The following is a 25262-nucleotide window of genomic DNA, read 5'->3' as shown; positions in this document are numbered from 1 at the left end:
TTAAACTGTTTCCTAACATCTAGAAATTTTCTATCTTTCCTTTTTCTTTGGTTAACTCATATTTCTATAGTACTACACCAGCCTAGATATTTATCATTACATATTTTGCACTTGAAAATATTTTGTTTATCATATCATGCTAATCTGTAACAAAATATGCACATAGGTTTAAATTTTAATTTTTACTTTTCTCTAACCATGAGATTTTAGATGTTATGATTTTTTCCTGGGTTGAGTTACAATTATAATTTTTAGTAATATATTGTTGATCAAAACAACATAAGTATATTATAAATGTCAGTGAAACATAAAAAGTAAACTTTTAATTGAAAAATCTTTAAATGAGATGAATAATGATCAAACTTTTCTTAGGCTTTTAGTGAGAGAGAACTGTATTTACTGCTAAAAACCAGGTACACATTATAATCTGAAACATTTTATGATATGAAATTTTATGAGACCTGACTATAATTGGAATACTTTATATAAAATCATAAACACAAATTTCCAACCCCTACCCCCAAGGGATCCTACAGTAGTTCACCCACCCTCCTTACACTTTTGAGAAGCAGTAGCTTTATGGAACCTACTGAGGATGTGGATCCTAATTATAAGTGCAAAGGATAGCCACCTTGACAGATCTAAGTCAAGGGCTGACACGATCAGGACCGTGGAAAGAGCAGTGAAGAGCGCATTGTTGGGAACCAGAAGAGGATACAGAGACACCAGCTGGAGATGATCTCAGTTGTCTAGGTAGAAGAGGATGGTGGCTTAGCACAGGGTCGTAGTATTCATGATGGAAATAGGTGCAAAATACATTCTAAAAGTAGAGTTAAACACAGTACGGTGTTAAACTGAACGTGGAAGGTGAGGTAGAAACAAGTGGCAAGGGTGACTCTCAGATTTCTGGCTTAAGAAACTGAGTGATGATATTTACTGAAATATGGAGGACTGAAAGTGGAACAGTTTGGGAAGCAAAGGAAGCTCATGGTTTCCATTTTGGACATGTCTGCCATTAGACATCCACGAGATTCTAGCTGGTCAGCTACAGCAGCACGCAGCTCAGAAAACCAGTACAAACTAAAGCCGTAGCCCTCAAGCTAGCTAGCATCAGAATCACCTGTGGAGCTCGTTCAAATACAGATTACTGGACCTCACCCTCAGAGTTCCTGATTTTATACTGTCTGGGAGAATAGGGGCGGGAACTTGAATTTCTAAGTACCCAGACGACGATGTTACTCCTGACTCAAGGATCACATTTCCAGAATCACAGAGGTAGAGCTTTATATTTGCGAGTCACCTGGTGTGGGGATGCTATCTGAAGCCATAAGAACAGAAGAGGTTACTAAGAGGCCAGAAATGGAACCATAGAAAACTTCAAAGATAAAATACCAGCAGAGGAGTTAAAGTACCCTAAAGACAGTGATAAGATGAGACCGAGAGTATGAAGAAGGTAGGGGACCTTTTACTCATCTGACCTTTTAGAGGTCTTTGTAGCCCTGTAGAATTTGCCATATCTACTACAAGAAAATACAATAAAATAATGAGTAGGTGTATTCTGGAAGCAGATACCCCCATCTGCCACTGGGAAAAAAAAAAAAAAAGAACCAACTCAACATTTAGCTTTCTAATTCCCTCAGCTGAAAAGCCAAATGACGACGTAAGAGCTGAGGAATTTAGGTTTGTTAGAAGAATGGATACATCTCTTAGAAGGAATACAACACCCATCCAAATCACTAAGGAATATGCAGACCATCTTTAATGTACCATCACTTGAAGTCTCATCTGGCCCTGTGGGTTCTACTTCTATTACGCCTGTATTTTGTGATCGACTACCTCCGCATCCTCAGAATGTTAAGGATGGTGGTTAGTCCTGGAAGGGAAAGAAACACCGCATGCTTTCTCCCTGCCACCTTACTGAAGGGCCCAACACTCATTCTGGCTTCTGCTACTTTTTTCACTGTTTCCAGTTCAACCAATCCTTTTCTCATAAATCTGAAAATATTATTCACATGGTTTATTTGCTGATGTTTAAATGAGGGATATCCAAGCAGGAATCTTAAGAAAAATTGACTTCCAACCCTGTCAGGGTCTTTTGTGACCTCAAGAAAGGCCACTCGGCCTCTTGGGCCACGTACATGACCCAACATCCAGTGACATCTGTTGCATGACTTAAGTAGAGAATGCAGAGTTATTTCTATTATCATCAAGTTCCAGAGACAAAGAGAATATTTTGTTAGTGATTCTTTTTTTCGCATTCACAAGGCTAGTCTGGAGGTAATTTTAGTATCTTTAATCATGGGTAGAATTCACTTGAGCTCCTGACTTTTTCTGGCTCTTTGTAACCCTGTGAGCCAGGACTACCCACACGTAACAGGTGCTTTGCCCACACAGAAAGCACAAAACAGTTTCTGGAGGACAATGAAGTCCTCCAGCCATCTTTTCTGATGCTTCTTCCGTTGCCAATCTGTCCTCTGTCATTCTCTGTACCCTCTTACAAATTCCCCCCTGTTCATGGATGGAACAGCCTGCCAGCTTACCTACCCATCTCTCCACTTAGGCCCAACCACCTACCACCTGCCTGCCCACCTGCTTGCCGAGCTATGGGTCTGGCTTTGTCTGCGACTCTGACACATGATTTTTGTTGTTGCTCTACTATGTTTCTATTTTTGTAGAGAAACAACTTTGCAGAGTTTTGTTTTTGCAATTTGAGCACTGCAAACCTGACCCACAAAATCTCTCCCACCTTTTGTTTTAGTTTGAGTTATAAGTAGTAAGTGTGAAATCAATGTTCTCTGGAAACCCATGTTATACAATAAATATGAAACTATTTTGAGTAAATTGGACATTTTTAAAATTCAGCTGTAGTTGAATATTTAAAGGATTTCTGGAACAAACATTTACATATTGAAAAGGATTCATTTATGTTATGAATCCTCTCCCCCTAATGCACGATTTTCATATATTTAGACTGGATCTTCTTAATGTGGAGTACTCCAGCAACCTGAACATAACTTTCATCATTCATAATCCTTCTGTCTATGGAAGGAGGATAGTTTCAATCCTACTGGGCATCACTATAGCACTTGCCACTATACGACCTAGATAGAGTGGCGAAAACCCTGTCCACAAGCCTCCCAGCTGTGCCAGCCTACAGTGCTCAATCCTGAACTGGGTGTCTTCTGGATGACACAAATGTCAAGACTAATAAAATTCTATGTTGATGATATTTTTCTGCCTGCAGGTTCCAACTATCTAGAGTAATACCAGGATCTATACATAAACAACCAGAATGTGGCACAATAGAACCAATCGTTTCTGTCAAGTTAATGAATATGCCCACTGATAAATGAAAAGTCCATCTGCAGCAATTGGTACTGTCTGAAATGAGTGCATCAGCTGTGCCCCAGTTTAATGCAGAGGCTGAGTATAGAAATGGCCTATATACTGCTAACATTTTCTTCCACACAAAGAAGACGATGATTGTTTATGTGCCAGCCAAAGGAGGATATTCTTTCCTTCTTGGAGTCATCAAAGTGCTCCACATTTGCCAATGACCCTACATGAACAAATTATTTGAATCCACAATTTTAAAGATATGTTACTAAAATAAAACCAGCCAGTTATTTCTTCCTCTGATGTAGGTTTTTGGGAGGCAAGATTGCTGGGACCTGGAGTTTAGCGATGATGTAATAGGGTCAGAGCAAACATGAGGTGAGCCCACCATGGCCCTTGCATATGAGCAGAACTAATACATTAATAAGTGTCAATTTTTATCATCTACTAAATACTTAAGTTTCAGTATGTATATATTCTAAACTTACTTTAAAAAGCTACTGAATTATAACCATCCTGGGGTAAGAGAATATACCAAATGTACCTTTGTAAGTCCCATAGTATGTCCTACAGGGAACTGCACATAACAGGTGCACAGTTAATCCCTAAGATAATCATAGAATACCAGAGTTGAACCCCAGGAAACCCTTAAAAATGTTCTGGTCCAACATTTTTCTGAAGCATGAATTCTTTTAAATATCTGACACAAAACACCTGCTCAATCTTTGCATGAGCACTTCTATTTTTTTTTTTTTAGATTTCCTTTATTTATTTAAGAAAGAGAGAGAGAGCACATGTGAGCAAGAATGGGGGATGGGCAGAGGGAGAAACAGGCTCCCCACTGAGCAGGGAGCCCAATGCAGGGATCAATCCCAAGACCCTGAGATCATGACCTCAGACGAAGGCAGATATTTAACCAACTGAGCCACCCAGATGCCCCTGCATAGAAACTTCTAAAATTAGGGAAGTCACTGCTTTCTGGGCAAGTCCATTCAAAGTTGGGGAGTTTTAACTTACTGAATGAAAAAAAAGGAATGAAACAAACACTGGAAAAATACACAAAAATATAGCATTTTGAGATGGACACCACTCTAGTGATCAAAATCAACATCTTAAACTCCATGATCAATTATTATAATCAGCCCTTGCATGTACCTACAACTCACTTGCCCCTCTTTAGCTTTATCCTACTCCCCTGGCTAAACCATAAGCCCGCTTAAATCCATCTCTCCTTCTGGTGCATGCCTGCACATTCTGCTGCACAGGCATGAGTAAGATACAGATCTGTGCTGACTGGTCACCCTTTCAGTTCACTTCAGAGGGCTCCTAAGGATGCACGGCATCCTGTCCCCTGACTAATTCCTTCTCCCACTCTTCCAGATAACTTTCAGGCCTCTCCTCTTTTGTCAAAACTTCAAGTATTCTCCCCATCCCCACTGACAGTGGATCACCTTGCTTCCTATGTCACTGAAAAAATACATGTAATCAAAATAGAAATTCCTCATTTCCCTGCTGTGTCTACTTGACTACCTGCATTTGTGCTCATAAGTTGTCCTCGCACCAACACCAACCTCTCCAGTTGTACATTATTTCCACCCTCTTTTGCCTACTTAAGGTTTTATCATCAATTTTCCCTCCCCTACTGGATCATTATCATGAGTACACACATGGTAATATTTCTCACAGTTCAAAATAACCCTTTCTTTATCCTCTTCCTGCTTCTGCTGTCTCACTGTTCTCATTACTTTTACAACAAAACTCCTAGGAAAAACACTGTCTATACTATCACTTCTGGTCACCCACAGATCTGACCACATCTCACCACCTCCCATGATACTATTTTGGTCCAATGTATCATATTTCTCACTTGGATTGTTGCAACAATCTGTAATCTAGTTCCCTGCTTCTCTTCTGATCCTACCTTCACCTTATTCTCAGTGCAGCTGCCAGACAATCTTGTTAAAACTTGTCAGATCATGTCATTCTTCTGCCTCAAACCTTCATTTACTCAAAAATCTTACTCTGAGAAAAGACAACATCCTCATAATGATGTGTAAAACCGTGCATGATTGGGCCCCCATACTTCTCTGACTCATCCTCTCACCTCTCTGCTCACCCTGCTCGAGTCATGTTGGTTTCCTCAATGTGCCTCAAATCTGCCCAGCTTGTCCCACTTTCAGAGGGCTTTGCATTGGCCTCCTGCCTGGAACATTCTTCCCCTTAATATCATCCCTTTCCAGCTTTTATGCAACTATCAACTCCTCTGTAGACCTTTTCTTACCACCCTCTCTAAAATTACAATTCCCAGGACATTTTGTATTCTCTGTACCTATTTTATTTTTCTCCTTAGAATTTGTCACTATCTAAAATAGTGTATATTTGCTTACTTTTTTTGTTGTTTGTCTACACAACTGTAATGCATACTCTAGGAAGGAACAGATTTTTGTCTGTTTCATTTTCTGCTGTTTCTCAGCACCTAGAACATTGTCTGTTACATAGAAGATGCTCATAAATACTCACTGAATGAACAAATACATTATTTTTCTGAAATAAAAATACATGAGCCAAATTTCACTGTCTGGCACATATAAAATGATCAACAAATATTCGTTGAACAATGAATTCTTTTCCTAAGATTTAAAACACAAAATACACGAGGAAAAATTTCAAGGCAGTGAATTAGAGATACAATTGTTTGTTTCACTGAAACTGTACAAAGTATATCATTCTGTAAGTAGATCATAACTGGGGTTTGGGAATCTGCTTATCATGTAGATATTTTCAAAATAGCTTGACCTTCCTTGTAATTTCTTACAAGGAAAATACTCTTTGACCCTCATATGTAATTTCTGTTTCTTGTCACTAATCTATTGGATAGCCTACCTTTGACTGCTATAATCATGGTAGAATTTAATTAAAACACATTAAAGGGAAAATCCCCTACCTTATTTCTTGGAAGAAGAATGCAATCCAACTGGATTCATTTTGTGATGAAATTCATTTTTCAGGTAGAATATGCAGACTTACATGAGAGAAAGAAAAAGGGGAAAAAAGGATAAGCTTAGGCATTTAAACTCCTTATTTTCTCAATCCCTATAGAGGGAGAAGGCACATCTTTAGTCCCTTGAGCCCCGTAGTTTTTGGTGCCAAAAATTCCACTCCTCCTTCCTCCTACTCTTCTTGACATATATTTAAAACAGCCAAATGCAAAAGGAACTCACCATATCTTCACAAGGGGAGGAAGCTGTGCATTCCCTTTACTGTATCCTGGGATATTTTTAGCACATTTAAAGAACAGTTTTTGACAATAGCAAAATAGGGCTCTTTGAGAACTAGTTATTTAAACCCCTGCTGAATGTATCCTGACAAAAATTAGAGAGTTTTATTAATTAGATAGCCTGAGGAGAGAATTAAATCTTGAATCACCACCCTGTGTGCCAAAATAAGTTGAAATCTTCAAACTTAGCCTTGTAATTAGAAGGTCCCAGTGAGAGAGCCAGAGAATTCAGTACTCATATTGAAGAACCTGGCAGGCAGCACGCATTAGTGAGAGAAACTGCAGCAGCCAGCTCAGGACAAAGAAAAAAATGGGTGTCACTGAAAATATGTGTGCCTGACTTCAATCACCAAGAAATCAGGACAGGGAGTTAGAATTTACTGCTCTGAAAAACAGAAGCCTGTGACACTGTCTCCCCAATTTCCACTGAAACCATTTTCTGCACAAAGGGTAAAAAAGCAAAGTTTCATTGCCCCCCTGCTTTCTTAAGAATAAAAAGATCAGGATGAGAAACCAATGGAATTCCTTCCCAACCCCCGGCAGGCAATATTTTTATCCAATAATTTTGGAGCTCTAGCGATTTTCAAGCAACTTCAAATATTCTTTGGAATAAAGTACCATGTTGTAACTCCCATAAATGAGAATGCTTACTTTTCAAAACTATGACATTTTTCAAATCATTTGCATTTTAAAGGTCTAAGGAATTTTAATCACTGATCAGTTTTAACCCACGTTTCCTGCATGCGAACATGAGCATACACCCTCGACTTTGCCATCCTCATAAAAATTCTCTTAAGCTCTTGCTTTCATGTGTTTTTAAAATGGCTCAGCTCCCCTGCAGTTCTCATCAGCCTGCTTTCCCAAGTGGTCCCCCCGCTTGGAAGATGAAAGACCCTCTTCACCTCAGTCGGAGCTCCCACTTCCGCTTACACGCTAGTGGAAAAGAACTTAAAGACGGAAAAGGAATTGAGTAGACAGGCTGACCTTGAGCTAGTGTGATGCATTTCCTCACTGGGCCTTTTCAGTTCTCATGTGGTCTTTATTCCTATTGGGTAAAGCCACCTGATGCTCAAATTTCTTTAATTAAAATAAATCCTATGGCTTCATATCTACCCAGGCATTATAGACTATAAGAAACCAACTTATTTCATGGCATAATAGTTTCAGATTCTGGAATCAGGCTGCCCACGTTCAAATCCCACCTCTCTCCCTCATTAGCTGTGCAGTCTTGAGTAAGTTACTTAACCTTTTGGTGTCTTGTTTCCTCATCTATAAAATGAGAAATATTACTTCTATAAAATGGAAAGTAATATTATTTCAAAGGGTTGTTGTAAATATTAAATAAGTAAATATGCATACAATATTCTAAAGCATAAGCTATGATTATTTTATATATCCCTTTTATTAACATAGTAAAGATATTTAGTTAGGGCTCTTAATGACATTTACTGCCTCCAGGATTAAAACCACATAAAAGTTCCATGATATCTACTAGCTCATTATTGTACAGTCTGAATATTTTTGTCCCCCAACCCCAATTCATATATTTGTCCCCCAACCCCAATTCATATATTGAAATCCTAATCCCAAAGGTGATGGTATTAGGAAGGTGGGGTCTTTGGAAAGTGATCAGGTGAAAGGGGTACAGCCCTCATAAATGCAATTAATGTGTTATAAAAGAGATCCCACGGAGACCCCTAGCCCCTTCTACCATGTGAAGATACAGCAAAAGGTCAGCAATCTGCAACCCGAAAGAGGGCTCTCATCTGACCATGCTGGCATTCTGATCTTGGATTTCCAGCATCCAGAACTGTGAAAAATAAATTTCTGTTGTTTATAAGCTTTCCAGTGTGTGGTATTGTATTACAGAAGCCTGAAAGGATTAAGGCAAGCATTTTGACAGTTACTAAACACTTGCCACATCCATAGCAAATGTTCAATTGACTCCACGTCTGGCCATCTGTAACTGGTGTTCAGGGTCGCAAGGCTAGCTTCCTTATGCATGAAGATATGGTGTTCTTGCCAAATAAAAGTCAGACAATACATCTGTCAAGTAATATGCAGTCAATAATATTTAAGTGATTCTCATGGAATTATATGCCATTACCACTAATAAGCTTTTATTGGGTGACATTATTAATGTCAATTGTGTGCTGGGCATTGAGCCAGATGCTGTGGACACAGAGAGCCACGACATAGTCCTTTATAAGCTTAAGATCTAGTTTGAAAGACAGAATACATTCATCAAAAGATAAATAAAAACAAATGGCAACATAAGGTCAGTGCAAAATTAGCAGAGCAGATGATCATGCTCTGGCAATTCTAAAGGAGTAAGAGGTTATTCTGGGTTTGGGCAGTTAAAAAATATCTTCCTACATAAAACACTGGAATTCAAACAAAGTCCTGAAGATGAAACAGAACTTTAAATAAGTAGAAAAAAGAGGGGAGAAGGCATTTCAGTGGTCAAGGAGTTAGACATGTTTATGGCACAATTGGGGACTGCGCTGGCTAGTTTAGCTGGATCAGGGTGTCATAACCCTTTACCAATGGTGATTCCCCAATTTCATGGAATACGTATTTTTAAATTTAATTTGAATTTAGAGTCACCGAAAAATTCCATATTTCCTCATGGAGGGCGCGATCTCTCACATCTACATAGCTACCCAACATAATAGAGCAATTCCCTAGCATGCTATATTTAACCCTTGCAACTATTTTTTCATTTGTCAGTATATCCAATCAGATGAATATTGGGGAAAGTTGGAAGACAGACTTGATTCAGCAACAGGACTACAGTAAAATTTCCCTTCCCAAAAGAAATACACATTTCTTTTGCCAATTCTACTCTCCTTCATTCTATCTAACACCTAATCAGAAAAGCAGAACATGTAGAGCTAACAGGAAGTATAGCAACTATTCGTACATTCCTTTTACTTCACAATGAAGAGACAGTGATAGATTCACGAGAGAATAAAAGCTCATAGAAATAATTGGCGAAATCAGGACTAGAACTCTAGACCAAAAGTCAGAACTTGGTCTCTTGACTATCTCTATACCAGGTTGGTGGGAAGAACGTGATGGGTGAAGACTGGCAATAGAAACTAGGTGGAAGTCAATGGGCAGTCACTGTTGGATGGCTTGTGGTGATAGAAGAGAAGGTGAAGAGTACGGGAGCCTGCAAGGGTGAACAAGCCATGATGTTGGGGCCAGAAAAAAAAAAGAGCAGCAAGATCAGAATCTTAGAGTCTGAGGTCCCTTGATGTGACTTAGGAATTTGTGACCAAAGTGGGAGGTACTATGGCACCTCCTCTGAATTCCAATTCAACCTATGAAATTAATTATACTTTTGGTTATCAGAAATGGATCTCAAGGAGCATTTCCTTGAATACCAAAGACTCTAATACATTTTTGATAATTTATTTAAGGTTCTTGTTTTTCTTATCAAGGGATTCTACAATTATTGCTATTAGGAACTCTAACAAATAGAATTTAGGAAGATTCCAGCATGCAAAAGCCAACGGTAAAGCATATAAAGATATGATAGATATGACACTCATTCATATTCATCTTGATAATCAGTAAGTCAAAGCTTACTGTAATGGTGATTTTTAGTTGGTAGATGACTTCTGCAAACTTGATTCTACTTTCTGGTTTAACTGTAACATTTAAAAAATTTTTTTTCTTAATGTCTATCACTCCAAAGAGTATTTTTCACTTCACAGAAAATCTCAATGTCCACTCAGCAAAACTGACACATGAATAATACTGGTGTCAAGATCTGTCTTATTGAATATTTTATAAATGGTAATGATGAGGAAGTGGGAGCACAGTGCCATTTGTAAGTCTGAAGATAAAAGTCATGTTGTAGATAATTGAATTCTATGCATATGGAGCTAAATCCAACAAGATATATAAGGCTATGTTAGTGGGTAAAGTGACAGAGTAGTTTTAGTATGGGAAAAGGTAAGAATATTCATTAAGGAACAAATAAAAATTAAAGTTGTAAGATTTGGAAATTATGATTTACAAGAAGGTCAGTTTGATCTATTAATATCTTATTAGAAAATTACTTAAAGTGAATTGAAGGCTATTTGTTGTAATTGTACAACTTGACGAGCAAGAAGGCCAAGAAGTGGGTATAATAGGGATAAACATGGGACATAAGATGTTATCATTCCCTTGCACACAAAATGCTATGGCCTCACCTGAACTGCTTCATGCACTTCTTGTCATTGTACCTCCAGAAAAAGAGAGACAATTTGGAAAGGCCTTGCAATCTTACTAATCATTGTTTCCCCAAAGTTCTTGGCACTTAACAGGTTTTCAAAAAAATGCTTTGTAAAACGAACCCTTAGGAGACCTGATATGATAAATTAGAACAATGGGATGGGGTAAGCGAAGGTATAGTTGCAGATTTGAAAAGATCAGTCGAAGTTAGAGGCTGAAGAGAAATTAGAATAAAACCAACAAAATGAATGCACATTCCCCACCTGACCAAAAATTCAGTATATAATAAATATGAGGCATCCTTTGACATTTAAGTGATAAATAAAAGTCAAATAAAAAGGATTTGTAAAGCACACAGTAAATTTACATATCTCATTACTTCACAAGGTACATATGTTGAAAATGTATATGAGCTTTCTAAAAACGGTTTAATATAACATAAAAACTATATTCAAGGAAATAGGAATGTTTAAGTCCCAAATTTCTGAGATTGATACAATGGAAAGAGATTATGCTCCAACTCTCTCAAAGCATAAATTATGTACAGTGTGAAAAACACTAAATTTGGAATCAGAATGGCTGTATTCAATTTCAGTCTGCTACCTACTAGCTCTATGACCTTGCACAAGTCACAATTCCTCTAAATCTCATTTCCTCACCTGTGAAGTGGGGATAATAAGACCTCCCTTGTGGAACTGAGTAATAAATACAATTATGTAGCTGAATGTACATTCAACACAAATTGATATATCATATACGAGGTATGAAATGATTTCTTTGTACCGCTAAGATATGGAATATTAGGATGACCCAAGGTAACACTGATGGTTTGAGAATTCAGTATCCAATGTTTCCATTTATCAAATTTTCAATTGACATTCTGTTGGGAATATACTCATTTTATGCCAGTAGTTGTCTCTGCCATGAGTACTTAGGACAAACACCTACCTCTCATTCTTAGAATGCAGGGCTAGGTGGGAAGGTAGGTAGGGAAAGGTGCGGATTCTGATGGCCTTTTAAAAAATGCCTAGGATTTTAGAAGTTCTAAAACCTGGTAACGCTGGCCATTTCCCTGGCATGAGCAGATACAAGGGTTGGTATAAAGATTACTGAATAAGAACTACATTTTCAGAGCTAAGTCAGATCCGCCAGGACCCAGGTACCTGAGTGGCAGCTCCTCAGAAGGCCTGGTTCTTGGAGAGAGCTAACACAGCAATAGGATCCCCCCTCTTCCCTGAAAGATTACATTAAAACTATCATGTTAAATGGTAAAAAGGAGTAGCCCAGATTTTAATGGAGTCAGGACTACTGACCCCCGTGTCACCCCATTCAAACAGCCGTAAGTCTGGCTCTGGGGAACACGGGAAAACAAACGAAAACAGACTGTTTTTGCCGTAAACTACTTACTGGTTCCCAGAGAGAGCACGCAAACTGCTTTCTGATCAGAGCGCTTCTGTCCTCAGACGCCTTCAGTGCACTGGTTCTCAGTCTTGGCTGACAGAAGAATCACCTGGGAAGCTTTCAAGGTCCCGGTGCTTAGGCGATATTCCAAAACAACTGAATTAGAATCTTTGGGGGTGGGATCCAGGCATGGGTATTGTTAAGCCTCCCCAGATGATTCTAGTGGTGGCCAGCGTTGAAAACCACAAACACAATAGCTTTCCACTCCCAGCTGAATCAAATCCATGCTCCTTAGCTTGGCGCTTAACTCCTGCCACACCTTGAGCCCATTTATGTCTTCAGGCTTATTGCCCGTACTCCCAATGCACTATCAGTCTGTATGTTGCACGGTTTACCTACTGATACAGATCCCAGTGTTTACTTCCACTTATCTTACCTTTGCTATTTCAAATTACATTCATCTTTCAGCAGCCAGCCCGAACGGTGGTCCTTCCATGAACGCTCCCTGATCTCCTGTGTGGTGTTTGTAGAACACACAAATCCTTTGACTCTTCCCCCACAAAAGGTAGCGTCTAATTCCTTTCCCTTTAAACATGGGCTAACCCTAGTGAATTGATTCCAACAATGTGGTAGAAGCGACTTTTAAGTGAGGCTGGATTAGAAAAAACCATACAGCTTCCACCCGCTGCTCTCTCTCAACACAAAGGCCAAGACAGAGAGACCAGGTAGAGGGACCAGAAAAAGACAGCGTGAGATGCCTGAGAGGCCCGGCTGTTCAGGCACGCCAGCCTTTTGCGTCTAGGCAGCGTCCACTGCCAGATATGCAGACAAATGAACCTTCAGTAGATTCAAGCCCCTAAGCTTCAAGCCATCCAGCTGAAGCCCCAGACTTCATGAAGTAGAGACAAACTGTCCCTGCTATGCCCTGTCTTATTTCCTGAACCACAGAGTAATAAATGGGTATTTAACAATGCTACGTCTCAGGATAATTTGTTACGCAGCCATTGTAATGGAAACTCTCACTTTTCTAGCTCATTTTATCTCTGCTTCACATATGGTACTTAACATATTCTCTTACTATTTTTATTACTAAATATGTTGAGTCTCTCATCGTAGATTGCTAGGAGCTTGATGGCAGAACTCAGTTTATTGATTTTTGTATCTTCCACAATGCCTTGCCTTAAAATGTGCTCAAAATTTGAGTGACTTTGTAACCTCTGGCACAGACAAGCATTAACCTTACAAAGGCATCCTTCAGTTTTCACTTCGTTCCAAACTCCTGGCTCTAGTTGTCAATTATGTTCACCTCATTTAATTAAATCAAAGGCCTTGCATTACATTGACAACACAAAGACAATAAAAGGCAGTGTTGAGAATAACTGAATGTACAAGAACGAATGATAGCAACATGTGGACATGAAGCTAATAAAATACAATAATATGTATGAATATAAATATGTGTGAATATAAATACAAATACATTATGGGTCTGGTGTTAACTTTTCTAATCCTCACTCTAGGGAATTGATGAATTCTTAGCTCTGTGGCAAAGGGGAATATTTCTGACTTTGGTCTGTATCCCCTTCTTTTCTTGGGCTGGTTGTGTATCTCTGTGTGTGGTGTTTATGTCCCACTTCTTCTGTGCTGGAATGTTGGTTCCTTTTAAGGACTTTTGTCAAATGTAAAAAGTTGTCTGTTTTAAAAGGCAGCACAGCATGAGAGGAAAAGCCTGGATAGACTGGGCTGGAATTCTCAGTTGAAGTTCCAGTCAGCTCATCTGCCTTCAGCAAACACCTTCACATTGATGATACTCAGTCCCCTTCACTAAAAGAGGGGGAAGGGAAATACTTACCTTACAGAATTGTTAAGACTTAATGAGATGAAATAGGGTGAATAGGCAGTGATTGGCACATAGTTGGCACTCAAAATTGTTAGGTAACTTATTGATTCCCTTACACTTTCAAGGAAAATTTACTTAGGTTTAGAATCTTTGTAGGGGCGCCCAGGTGGCTCAGTTGATTAAACAGACGTCTGCCTTCAGCTCAGGTCATGATGCCAGGGCCCTGGGATCGAGCGTCAGGCTCCCTGCTCAGCAGGAGAGTCTGCTTCTCCCTCTCCCTCTGCTCCTACCCCTGCTTGTGCTCACTCTCTCCCCCTCAAATACATTAATAAAATCTTTAAAAAAAAGAATTTATGTGACCTTTATGTATAAGGAAGTTCACTTTTCTCCAACAGACTCTACCAAATGGTGGCTGGAGCTGTGACTTGAAAAAGTCTTTGGTCTCTGTCTCTGTCTCTTTCAGGCAATCTCCTTTCCTTTCTCCCTTTCTGATCTGCTAGACTCATGCTAACCTAAACTAAGACAGTGTTATTTTAGTCTCTAATATGTTGCCATAAAGAGAGAAGTTTTGAGGTAGGATGTAATCTAAAAAGTGCTACCCTACTGAGCAGATGTCTTTGGTTCCATAATATTTCCTATGTTATAATTCTAAGCATTCCCCTGGCTGTAGTTTTCAGAGCAGAGATTAGCTATATAACAATTTTATTACTTCTATGAATAGATTTCAAATCAATTTTTTAAAGTACAGGCCCAAGAGATCAGTACCAGCTCTCTCTCCAACTTTTTTTTTTCCCCCACTTAAGAGAGAACCACACTTGCTCAGCTACCCTCTTCTCCCATCCATTAGCTCACCAAGTCTGGTTGATTGTTCCAGTGAAGTACCTCTTAAATCTTCCCATTCTTCTTAGCCCTGCTACCACTAACATAATTAAGTCTAGATCAGTGCACCTCAAACTTTAATATGTATTGGAATTGCTGAGTGAACTTTTTAAAATGAAAACTCTGACTCAATCTCGGTGCGCCCCAAGATTCTGCATTTATAACAAGCTCCTGGGTGATGTAGATGATGCTGTTGGCCCAGGACCACATTTTGGGTTACTGAGATCTAGATTACAGCAATAGCCTCATTCCTGGGCTCCCTGCCTTCCCTCTTGCCTGTATCAATCTTGATGATAAGACCAAAGTGAGAAACTTAAAATACAAGTCTGATCACATCTATTTTGTGCCCCTATTCTCAGCCCTGTCCATCCGAACATTCTTTTCAATGGTCTCCTAAGATGAAGTCCAAACTTCTTAGCATGACTTAAAGGCTACTTAAGATTTCTTTCCTCCTTGCTTCTACCACATTGTTCTTCTCTACTCCTTCATTCAACATATGTTTGATAAGTGCTACTATGACACTCAGTTCCTGGCCAAAGCTGAGAGCCTGCAATGCCCTTCGCAGATCTACTTTACTTCTCAAACTTTTCAGGTGCTTCTCCTTCTGCTTTGAACATAATAATCCCTCCCTGTTCCTCTGCTTCCGACTTCCCTGGTTAGAGCCTCTTCATCATTGAGGACCAAATTTGGGATCACCTCTTCTGGAAGACCTCCCCTTCCCCCATTAGATGTTCCTTCTATATGTCGATTTATTGCTTTGCACAGCACTGGGACAGAGTAGGAGCTCAGAAATGACTTGAATGATTAAATAGCACTTATGACACTGTATTGTAATGGATAGTTTGACTATTTCCCCATAGTAAATTTCTTGAGGGCAGGAAACACTATTCATCTTTTATCTCTAGTGGTTCCAAGGCAACTCAGTAAATATTTGTTGAACACGAGGGGCGCCTGGGTAGCGCAGTTGTTAAGCGTCTGCCTTCGGCTCAGGGTGTGATCCCGGCGTTCCAGGATCGAGTCCCACATCGGGCTCCTCCGCTGGGAGCCTGCTTCTTCCTCTCCCACTCCCCTGCTGTGTTCCCTCTCTCGCTGGCTGTCTCTCTGTCACATAAATAAATAAAATCTTTAAAAAAAAATTTTGTTGAACACAAGAATGAATGAATGCATAAATAAATTAAAAGGTGATCTCAAATCCCAAAATCATAGATATAAGCAAAGCTATGAATGGATTAAAGTGTTATATCAGAAGAATATAATAAATGGCAGGACTCGGATATGGGCTGGAGACAAGCAGGAAGGATCAATGTTTAGATTTCTAGGGTTCTGTGATAAAAAAGTAAGAGTGCTATGGGTAAAATTCCTTGATATTCAGGTTTAGTAAAAGTTGGATGCAAGTGTAATTGTATACACAAAAAACAAAAAACAAAAACCCCAAAACCCTCCGGAACAAAACAAAGAGTTCAGCCAAAACCAGTTTTCACAGTTCCCAGATGTTCAGCTAACTCTTAAAAATTCTCCAGTTTTTAAGTAGTAACTACCTAGTAGAGTGGCTGAGCAAATGTGCTATCAATTAGGGAGTATTTCAAAGGGAGGACCAAAGAGAGATAATTTGAGCACATCTTTTATTGAGCCACAATTATACCCACATGTTCACAAGAAGAATTGTCAGAAAAGACAGTGAACATGTATTTTGTACTTTCCTCTCACTCTTGACATATTGGGTCTTGAGAATTTCCATGTGCAGGATTCCACATGTAGAAGAGATTATTTTCTGGTGAATGCATGCCGTTAAAACAAAAGAGACCTGTCCCTTCCGTCCCGATGGTTTAAATTAACAAGAGACATGGCAAACCAGACAAACAGCAAACAAAGCCATCGTGCTGGGATCAGGGCAAGCCAAGCAGTGTGGGGCGTTAGTGAGGACTTTCCTCAGATGGCGCGTCAGGGACGGCTTCCTGAAGTCCGGGCAGCGAAACAAAACAACTCTTAAAATTAAATAAGTCAAATAAAACAAACCAACAAACACACAAAAATCCAAACTACCCAGTCAATCAGACGACAAACGCAAAGGTTGTTTAAAAAAAAAATCCTCTAAGTTCTCAAACAAGAGACAGGCTCATTTGAAGTCTGCGTAAGATTTCTGGAAGCAGCTTATTTTCAACTCCTCTCCTTTCCCCTCTCCCGTCCCTCCTTACCCTTCTCACATGGTTTTCCCTCTTGTCCCCTCACCTTCTGTCCTCCCTCCTTCTTCTCCCTCCAGTCTGATTCTCTCTAGTCACAAACATGGGTGGTGGTGTGCATGAGGGCAAGTTAGATCCCGCTTGGAGGGTGGGGTGGGGTGAGAAGCAGATCCAAAGGCAGGAGCTCAAGTCCCAGCTCCAAGTCCCCGGCAGCCTGATAGGGACAGGAATTCCAACCTGGTCTGGCAGCCAGCCAGGTGTGAGTCTGGTCCTCCTCAGCTCTGATTCAGGGCCCCTGCTACTTGAAAGAGAAACAGGTTCAGTTTTGACAGAGATCACCCAGGGAATAGAAGGTGGAAAGATCTAGGAGGATCCCATCCCATGAATTACCAAGACCCAAGCACCAAACCACCATCTTGGCCATCTGTGTAAGCACAGTAGAAAAGTCTCGGCCCTCCTGGGTTATCCGCTGAGTTTCTATTTTTATACATTTATATTTTTACATATTTTTTTTAAAAGTCACATAACTTTTAGCTAAAAGTGTGTTAAATCTTTAGTTTTAATGATGAAAAAAATTAGAGGAGTTCTGAATTTTCAAAATAACATTTTCACCTAAATAAAGACCAAAATGGCAATGCCATGTCACTGTGCTACAGTGTATCACTAAGAGTAACTTCTGTTTACTGGATGTTGGCAGGTCATTCATCATGATGGAGAGAGTTTATAAGTCCTCTGTTCTCTCTGCACTCAGTTACAGCATGGTCGAACAAAGGTTAAGTAAAATGCTTTCTGGGAAAGCATTATAGAATGCTATAGAAACGACTATAGAATCTCCATATCATAGAATAACATAAAGAGGGCTATTTCATTTCCAGTTTCTCTTATAACCAGGATTGTTAGTGTAAGGACTATTCTTTGGAAAACACTTTTTCTTTTCATATGGAATTCTTTTTTTTTCATATAGAATTCTTATAGAATATGAATAATAGTTCAATCCATGAAATAAGGCCAAACCCCCAAGACAGAGTATTTAGAGTGAGAAGGGGAAGAGTTGCCAAGGCTACAACCATGAGGAATGCACGACGTGGGTTCTGACAAGGAAAAAAGTGAACACAGCTGGTAGGAATCGTCAGGGAGATAGGAAAGAACCAGAAATTAATTGTGTAAATCAGGAAAAAGAGTTTTAAGAAAGGTGAACTTAATGGCCTCCAAATCTGCATTTTCAACATATTAATCCCTGAAATTACCTCTTAAAATTCACTGCTTGGAATTCAAGGATTGCCTACCCAAGAATGACCCTCCAAGATTTAAAAATATTTTAAGTCTATGCTTTTATTTTTAAAGTTGTCATGGTTAAACAGAAATAAAGGAAACAGGGCAAATGGTTTAATCAATGTGAGCTTCCCCCTTGCTCCTCCAAATAGAGGAGCTCTGAAGAGCCTCCCGAGCCTCGTGTCCACAAGGAGGCTGGAGGACGCCTCAGGTGGCTGCCCAGGCCATGGAAGGAAGCAACAGAGGGCAAAGAGAACCACTGGTGCCACGCTCTTTCCCTGTGGATCAGTTTCCTTTTCTTCACCCACAATTACTCTCCCTTGAGACTCTGACACTCCCTCCTGGCTTTCGCCAGACGACCTTATGTTAAGAAAGGTTTTTTTTTTTTTTTTTTTTAAAGCTTTGCTTTCAGTCAATTATATTTTTACACTCTCAGTCTGTTTCTTTGAGAGCAGCTAATTCAATCACTCTCATGTTGCCTAACTCCATCGATCCTGCGAAAAGTTCATTGACACAAGCTGGGTGATTGGTTAGAAAAGAAAAGGAAAAGAAGGGAGAGAAAAGTACCCACCTTTGTGACTAAATTGATGGTCATCTTTCGGTTGAAAATACAGGTAGATATACGGGATAATCTGGGGGCTCAGGATGTGTCTGCACCCCAACCCCATCCACGTCAGCCGGCCCTATTCAACAACCTGATCTGGTTTGGTTCTTGATCCCACAGCCCTTGGTGCTGATCATCATACCGCTGCTGCCGCCGCCAGGAAGGCATCGCTTTATCATGCTCTCAGCGAAGCTCAGGTATTAGATTAGGTGGAAGTGAGTTTATCCTAATGGCTTATTATCTCTGCAGGCAACACTCTTCTTGATAAAGTGCTTCAGCTGAACACAATTCTGCTAGCTACACAACATGGCTCCATCACTCAGTAACTCACTTACCTGTACTGATATAAGCCAATCTCTGTACACATTTAGTTTCCATCATCCCCATCAAGGGAATTAGTTAAGCTTTTATCACAGCATGTGCTGACCAGTGTTGAAGCTACTTATGATATGGGATTATATTTTTAAAATTTTGGACATGTGAACCAATACTCTCTTAATTTTTTCATTTCAGAGTCGCTCATACTATACACCATTACTCAAAATGAGCACAGGCTATATTTTGTATCATGGAACCTTTGAACACCATGCTTCTGTTTACATGTGACAGCTCCTGCAATTATTAAAACCAGATGCTATCCAGGATCCTCATGGAAGTAAGTCTTTATGGGTAGCTAAATTTTCCAGTTAGATGAAGCTTTATTATTTTAAGCAAAGAACTTTATTCTAATGGTCTTAGTTGGAAGCTTTGGAAAACACGATTCATATTCTCTTTTTTCCTAAATAAAAGGTCATGTGATCATTTAGGAACAACATTATAAACACCAGTAAAGAACAGGGACCACTTGCCCCTGTACTAACTGGTCCTAGACTGATGTGCTTTCATATTAGTAAATGGGATTTGCACTGCCTTTCTGTATTTTCCTTGTTATCATCAACCCTTCTCTTCTCCTTCTATTTTGCTACCTCAAACCAATCATGAATTTAGAAACTAGATTACAAATCTTAATAGAACTGTGTATATTAAATGTAAATATTGTATAAAAAGCTAATTTTTACTTTATTATAAACATGGCATATATTTCCTTTTATTTAGTTCTATTCGTATTTGTCTTTTTAGCTTTTATTGAAATTCCAATTAGTTAACATACAGTGCAATGTTAGTTTCAAGTGTACAATTTAGTGATTCAATACTTACATTCAACACCTGGAAAAACTGATTTTTTAAAAAAATACACAAGCTTTGCCGCAGTGTAGTAGTCAAGCAAGCTGCTCGGAGACCTTTTTGCTTTCCTCCTGTGGCCTGTGCATGTGTCCTCAGCTCGCTTCCCTGGTCGGGACGGGGAGACAGAGGAGTGACTTGAGGATAAGTAGCATCTGAATAGATGAGTTATCCCTGAAGGTGGAACTCTAAATCGCATATATGACATTCCTTGGAAGGTTTCAGAGTCTCAAATGCCACTTAGAAGCATGGATGTAGAATCAAGTGTCCATACACGAGGGATGGGGCAGAATTGGTAAGGGAGGGAAGGAGAATCACTCCAGTTTTATGGGAGTTTCGTTACCACTATGCAACAGTGGCTCAATTATTGTCACGTATATTGTATTCTGTGGGATTCAGATGCTCCCTGGAAACTGTATGTCTGAGGGAGAGAGAGAGACAGAGGAGACAAGACAGAGACAAAATCATGCTGTCAGTGAAAATTATAAAACATTTATTCTCAACGGAAGTGAAAACTGGCTCTCAGGAGGAGAAAATCCTATTTTTATGTGTAAAGCACAGATAAGCATATACAGCAGATAAACAGATAGACAGCATATGTGTGGTATTAAAGTTTCATAGGGAGTGGTATTAGAAAAAAATGTTTAAATAGACTCCTTGGGTGGAGGAAAAGGCTGAGAAATGCCACTATCAGACATGAAATGTGAGGCCAGCTCCTCTGAATGAAGGACGAAGGCTGGGCTGCTGGCAGATGTGGGCAAGAGCAGCAGGGCCTACAGGTACATTATTCATGTACCCACAGACAGCCCCGGCGTCCTCGCTAGCTTTCTCCTATTCACCCACACCAGGGGAACCACCCGCCTTTCTCCACCGTGGCATTCCATGCTGGTCCTTTGGTCTGGGATTCTCTTCCCCCCCTTTCTTACCTGCTTTCTCATCCTTCAATACCCAACTCAAGTACCATCTCATCCAGGAAGGTTTCCAGGTATGTGCAAAACAATAAAACCAACCAACTAAAAAAGGCAGAATAAATGGACAACAGAAATGTTGTGCCATTGAAGGCTGCTGACTTTGAGCAGAGACCTGGCTGCAGTAAGAGACGGAGCCGTATGACGATTTGCAGAAGTGTTCTGGGTAGAAACAAATACCTTGAAGTCAAAGCACGTCGTCAGACTCATGAAAGGTCTTGGTGTAGCTGAAACCAGCAACAGAAAAGGGAAGTCACAGGAAATTAGGTGGGAAAGGTAATGGGGAGTCATATTATATGGGGTACTGCAGTGTTAGGACTTTGATTTTCTACCAAATATGATGGCAAATTACTAGAGCATTAACAGTAGGGGTACCATGGGCTGACTTATGGATTTAAGGCCCCTCCATTAGCTGCTGTATGGAGAATTGATAGTAGCAGTACAAAAATCAAAGCAAGGAGGCCAGGTCGAAGGCTAGTAGGAGAGCATATTGAACACAGCGGTCACTTGGACTAGTGTGTTAGCAACCAAGTGGGTGAGAAATGGCCTAGAATCCTGTGCCCCTTCCATTTTCCCGGACATGTAGAAAACCACTCCCCAAACTGCAAACCTCAGTTCAAGTACTCAAACGTCTAGAAACCTGGCCCAACCACCCCAGATTGACGTATCTCTCTTCCAGGACTCTCACGGCTTCTTGTATGTTCTTCCAATTCTGCATTTCCCTTATTCCATTATAATAGTTACCTACACATTTATCTTTCTTACCATTCTACAACCTTGAATGCTTAATTTTATGTGTCGACATGACTGGGCCATAGGGTGTCCAGATATTTGGTTAAACATTATTTCTGGGTATGTCTGTGAGGGTGTCTCTGGATGAGATGGACACTCAAGTGCTAGACAAAGTAAAGCGGATCACCCTCCCCAGTGAAGGTGGGCCTCATCCAATTCGTTGAAGGCCTGAATAGAATAAAGGGCTGAATAAGAAAGAGTCCTTCTCTCTACCTGACTTCTTCGAGCTGCTCCATTGGTCTTCTCTTGCCATTTGCCTTGGCTTCAGACTGGAAGTTATCCCACGGGATCTCTTGGGTTTCCAGCTTGCCGATGACTCCAGGGCTTGTACTTCTCAGCTTCCTTCTCAGATTTCTTATAGTAAATCTCTCTAAATTGATACCAATTTCTTACAGAAAATCTCTCTAAATCTAAATCTCTAAATCTATATCTAGATACTCTAGTGAGTCACCAGAGCTTTATGCCTTGACAGATTTCCTTGGCATAGTTTTGGTGTGGTGTGGGCATCTAGATTTTTTTTTTTTTTAAATGTGCTCAGCCAGAAAGGCCACATCTGTGTGGCTGTGGCAAAGTTATGGTTCTGTGGTTTCACATTACTTATCTAATAATTACTGTGTAATTAGTGCCACTTACTGCAAAATGCATATTGGTTTTTAAAAAATAACATCTGATGGAAATTTTTAAAAAATAATAAATCTGTATCTCCATATCCTATTTGTTCTGCTTCTCTGGAGAACCCAGAGTTATACAAGCTCCTTGAGGGCAGACTATTTAATCATCTTCTGCTATAGACTAAATGTTTGTATCCCCCCCAACATATGTTCATATGTTAAATCCTAATCCCTAATGTGACAGCATTTAGAAGTGGGACCTCTGGGAGATGATTAAGTCATGAGCATGGAACCCTCATAAATGGGATTAGTGCCCTTATAAAAGAGACCTCAGAGAGCTCCCTCCCTCCTTCTGCCATGTGAGGACATGTGAGGCCTATGAATCAGGAGGTAGTGTCTCACCGGACACCAAATTTGCTGGCACTGGGATTGATCTTAGAGTTCCCAGCCTCCAGAACTGTGAGAAATAAATGTCTGTTGTTTGTAACCCACCCAGTGATGGGCTTTTGTTATAGCAGCCTGAATGGACTAAGACATTTCGACACCTGTCAGGCCTAAGACAGTACTAGGCACGTGGTAATAATAGCGAGCATCAACAAGCTTGCACATCGTGCTTCAGCATCTTATAAATGGTATTTCATTTGATACAACAAGGTGCTGAGGTAGATATTCTCATTACCCCATTTTCAAAATGTGGAAACTAAAGCACGGGGTTTAAGTGACTCATCCAAACCCATAGCACTGGACACAGAACTAGCTAGAAAGTGGTTGCAGTAGTCTCAAACCCATCTCGCTAAAGACAGAGACTTCACTTGTAGACATTTTGCAACTCTACCATGATAAATGTTTTGTTCTTGAAGCTTGGAGAGAACCCAAACTGGTTTGAGATTAAAATCAGACTGAATGAAATTATCAGTAATTATGTAAACATCTTGTTCAGTCTCTAGTGACACATCTCAGTGCCTCTCTGTTATAGTTTTTCTGGTAAAAGAGGTACTGGTTTGGGCCCAAGTTCTCTGAGGCTCAGAGTCACAAGAGTGCACTTCTGGGGTTTGCCCGGAGCATGGCAGTTGAGTAGGTCAGCCTCAGGGATCCTTGCGGCATATACACTGTTGATCATCTTCAACTAAAATTGTCCTACCTTAATCTATTGCTGAAATGGTTGCAGACCTACTGTTAGTTTAATCAAAAAGCATTCTGGCTTATTTTCCTAGTTAGAATAATAAAGCTGTACTCCACTATTCACACAGACGTCCTTTGAAAGGATCACTTGTGCTTTTAATAACTGACTACATATGATCAATGCACAAAGCACAATGAGCTATTGGGCACTCTACCCACCACCAAGCATTTTTAGAACAAAGTCAAGTGTAAATGAACACACAAACAAGCAACCAACTAAACCCATAACTGGCTTACCTATCACAATGTGCTGATGAAGCTTAGCGACCACCAATGTGAAAACATTTTCCCAAGAGAGACACATGGGAAGAACCCCCTTTGCCAAGCACGGTTCGTGAAGAGAAGCCTCATGATTTGCTACACAGAGAACTTCTCTTTCTTCAGGCTGACAGAATAGCATTAAAATTATTTGGCAGAATTTTTACCTTCGCTCTTTTCTCCTGCAAAAGACATGGGTGTTTTTCGTTTCCATCCCTTTGTTCTTTTCCTTTGCCGACCGTGGGTAGTTGGGCTGCTCTAGAAAACTAGGCAGAAGAGGTGCACAGCTCTTCTCTTTTGGCTTACACCGTGTTACGTGGACAGCCTTGATCTCATCACCTCCTTCCTCGCACCCACTCCTCACCTGCGATTTCAGAAAGCCTATCATTTTTATGTAAATCTAATCAAACCTTAGTGAATTATTCCCAAACACCATATCAAACATTAAGAATACAAAATATTAGCAGGTAAGCTGTGACTTTCGGGCTGTGATTTTGCTCAGAATCAGTGGGCTCGTTTTTCTTGTCTTTGTCGTCCTTTCAACACACACCAAAGAAGTCCCTGGCCTTAGAGACACTGTGCTTGCAGATCAGAGGTGGAGTTCACAGAGTTCTTCTGAAAATGAAGGAGTGCTCCCTTACCAAGTCTAACATACCACAGATTTTTATAATGTTCCTTGACAAGTGGGATCTCATACTTATAACTTGTACCTTTTTTCTAATGGTCAGGTCTTTTGTGGCCAGGGACACAGGACAAAACGGGTAGGGGGGGTAGAAGAAGGTACGGAATCTGAGCTGGAAATGCACCTACTCAGGGTTGGCCCTTGGCCCAGGTTGGGAAGTTGGTAAAAGAAGGACCCCCAGCTCTGCTAGCTTCTCCTTTTAAAAAGTGCCCTCTTTTGTCCTCCCCATCCCAGAGGTGTCTCCTTCCCATTCCTCAGGTTTTCTCCAGCTTCCCTACCAAAGCCTCTTCATGGAGTCAATAGAAAATGTGACAGTGTGGAAAACAGTACTCAAATATAATCAGCTAAGTCCTGGTCCCAATTTCACCATCTACTACTGGTTTGACTTAGGGCAAATGGTTTAACTCTGGCCCTCTGTTTCTTCATCTATAAAATGGGGATCTCTTCCCAGTTCACTTCACAAACCTATTTTAAATTTTTTAAAGATTTTCTTTTTTTATTTATTTGAGAGAGTGAGCACAAGAGACCACAA

The 25262-nt window shown here is 40.1% G+C and overlaps 1 long non-coding RNA gene across 6 annotated transcripts in view; it reads right to left on the bottom strand.

The window, feature by feature from the left end:
- Positions 1–354: 354 nt before the first annotated feature.
- LOC123789027 (uncharacterized) overlaps positions 355–25262 on the bottom strand; it is a 108229-nt gene continuing 83321 nt past the window's right edge. For 4 of the 6 annotated variants that reach the window (XR_015723885.1, XR_015723883.1, XR_015723888.1 and 1 more), the window contains 3 exons: positions 17190–24412; positions 12248–16915; positions 355–6358 (listed from right to left, as the gene is read on the bottom strand). This is a non-coding gene — a long non-coding RNA (uncharacterized LOC123789027). The remainder of the gene's footprint in view (positions 6359–12247; positions 16916–17189; positions 24413–25262) is intronic. The other 2 variants (XR_015723886.1, XR_015723887.1) reach the window with 2 other exon arrangements.

The sequence above is a fragment of the Ursus americanus genome, chromosome 3, assembly GCF_024610735.1.
Source record: "Ursus americanus isolate L20-20 chromosome 3, mUrsAme1.1.p, whole genome shotgun sequence".
NCBI classification, from domain to species: Eukaryota; Metazoa; Chordata; class Mammalia; order Carnivora; family Ursidae; genus Ursus; species Ursus americanus.
Note: the sequence above shows the minus strand (reverse complement) of the source record. Positions and strands in the feature narration are given on the sequence as shown.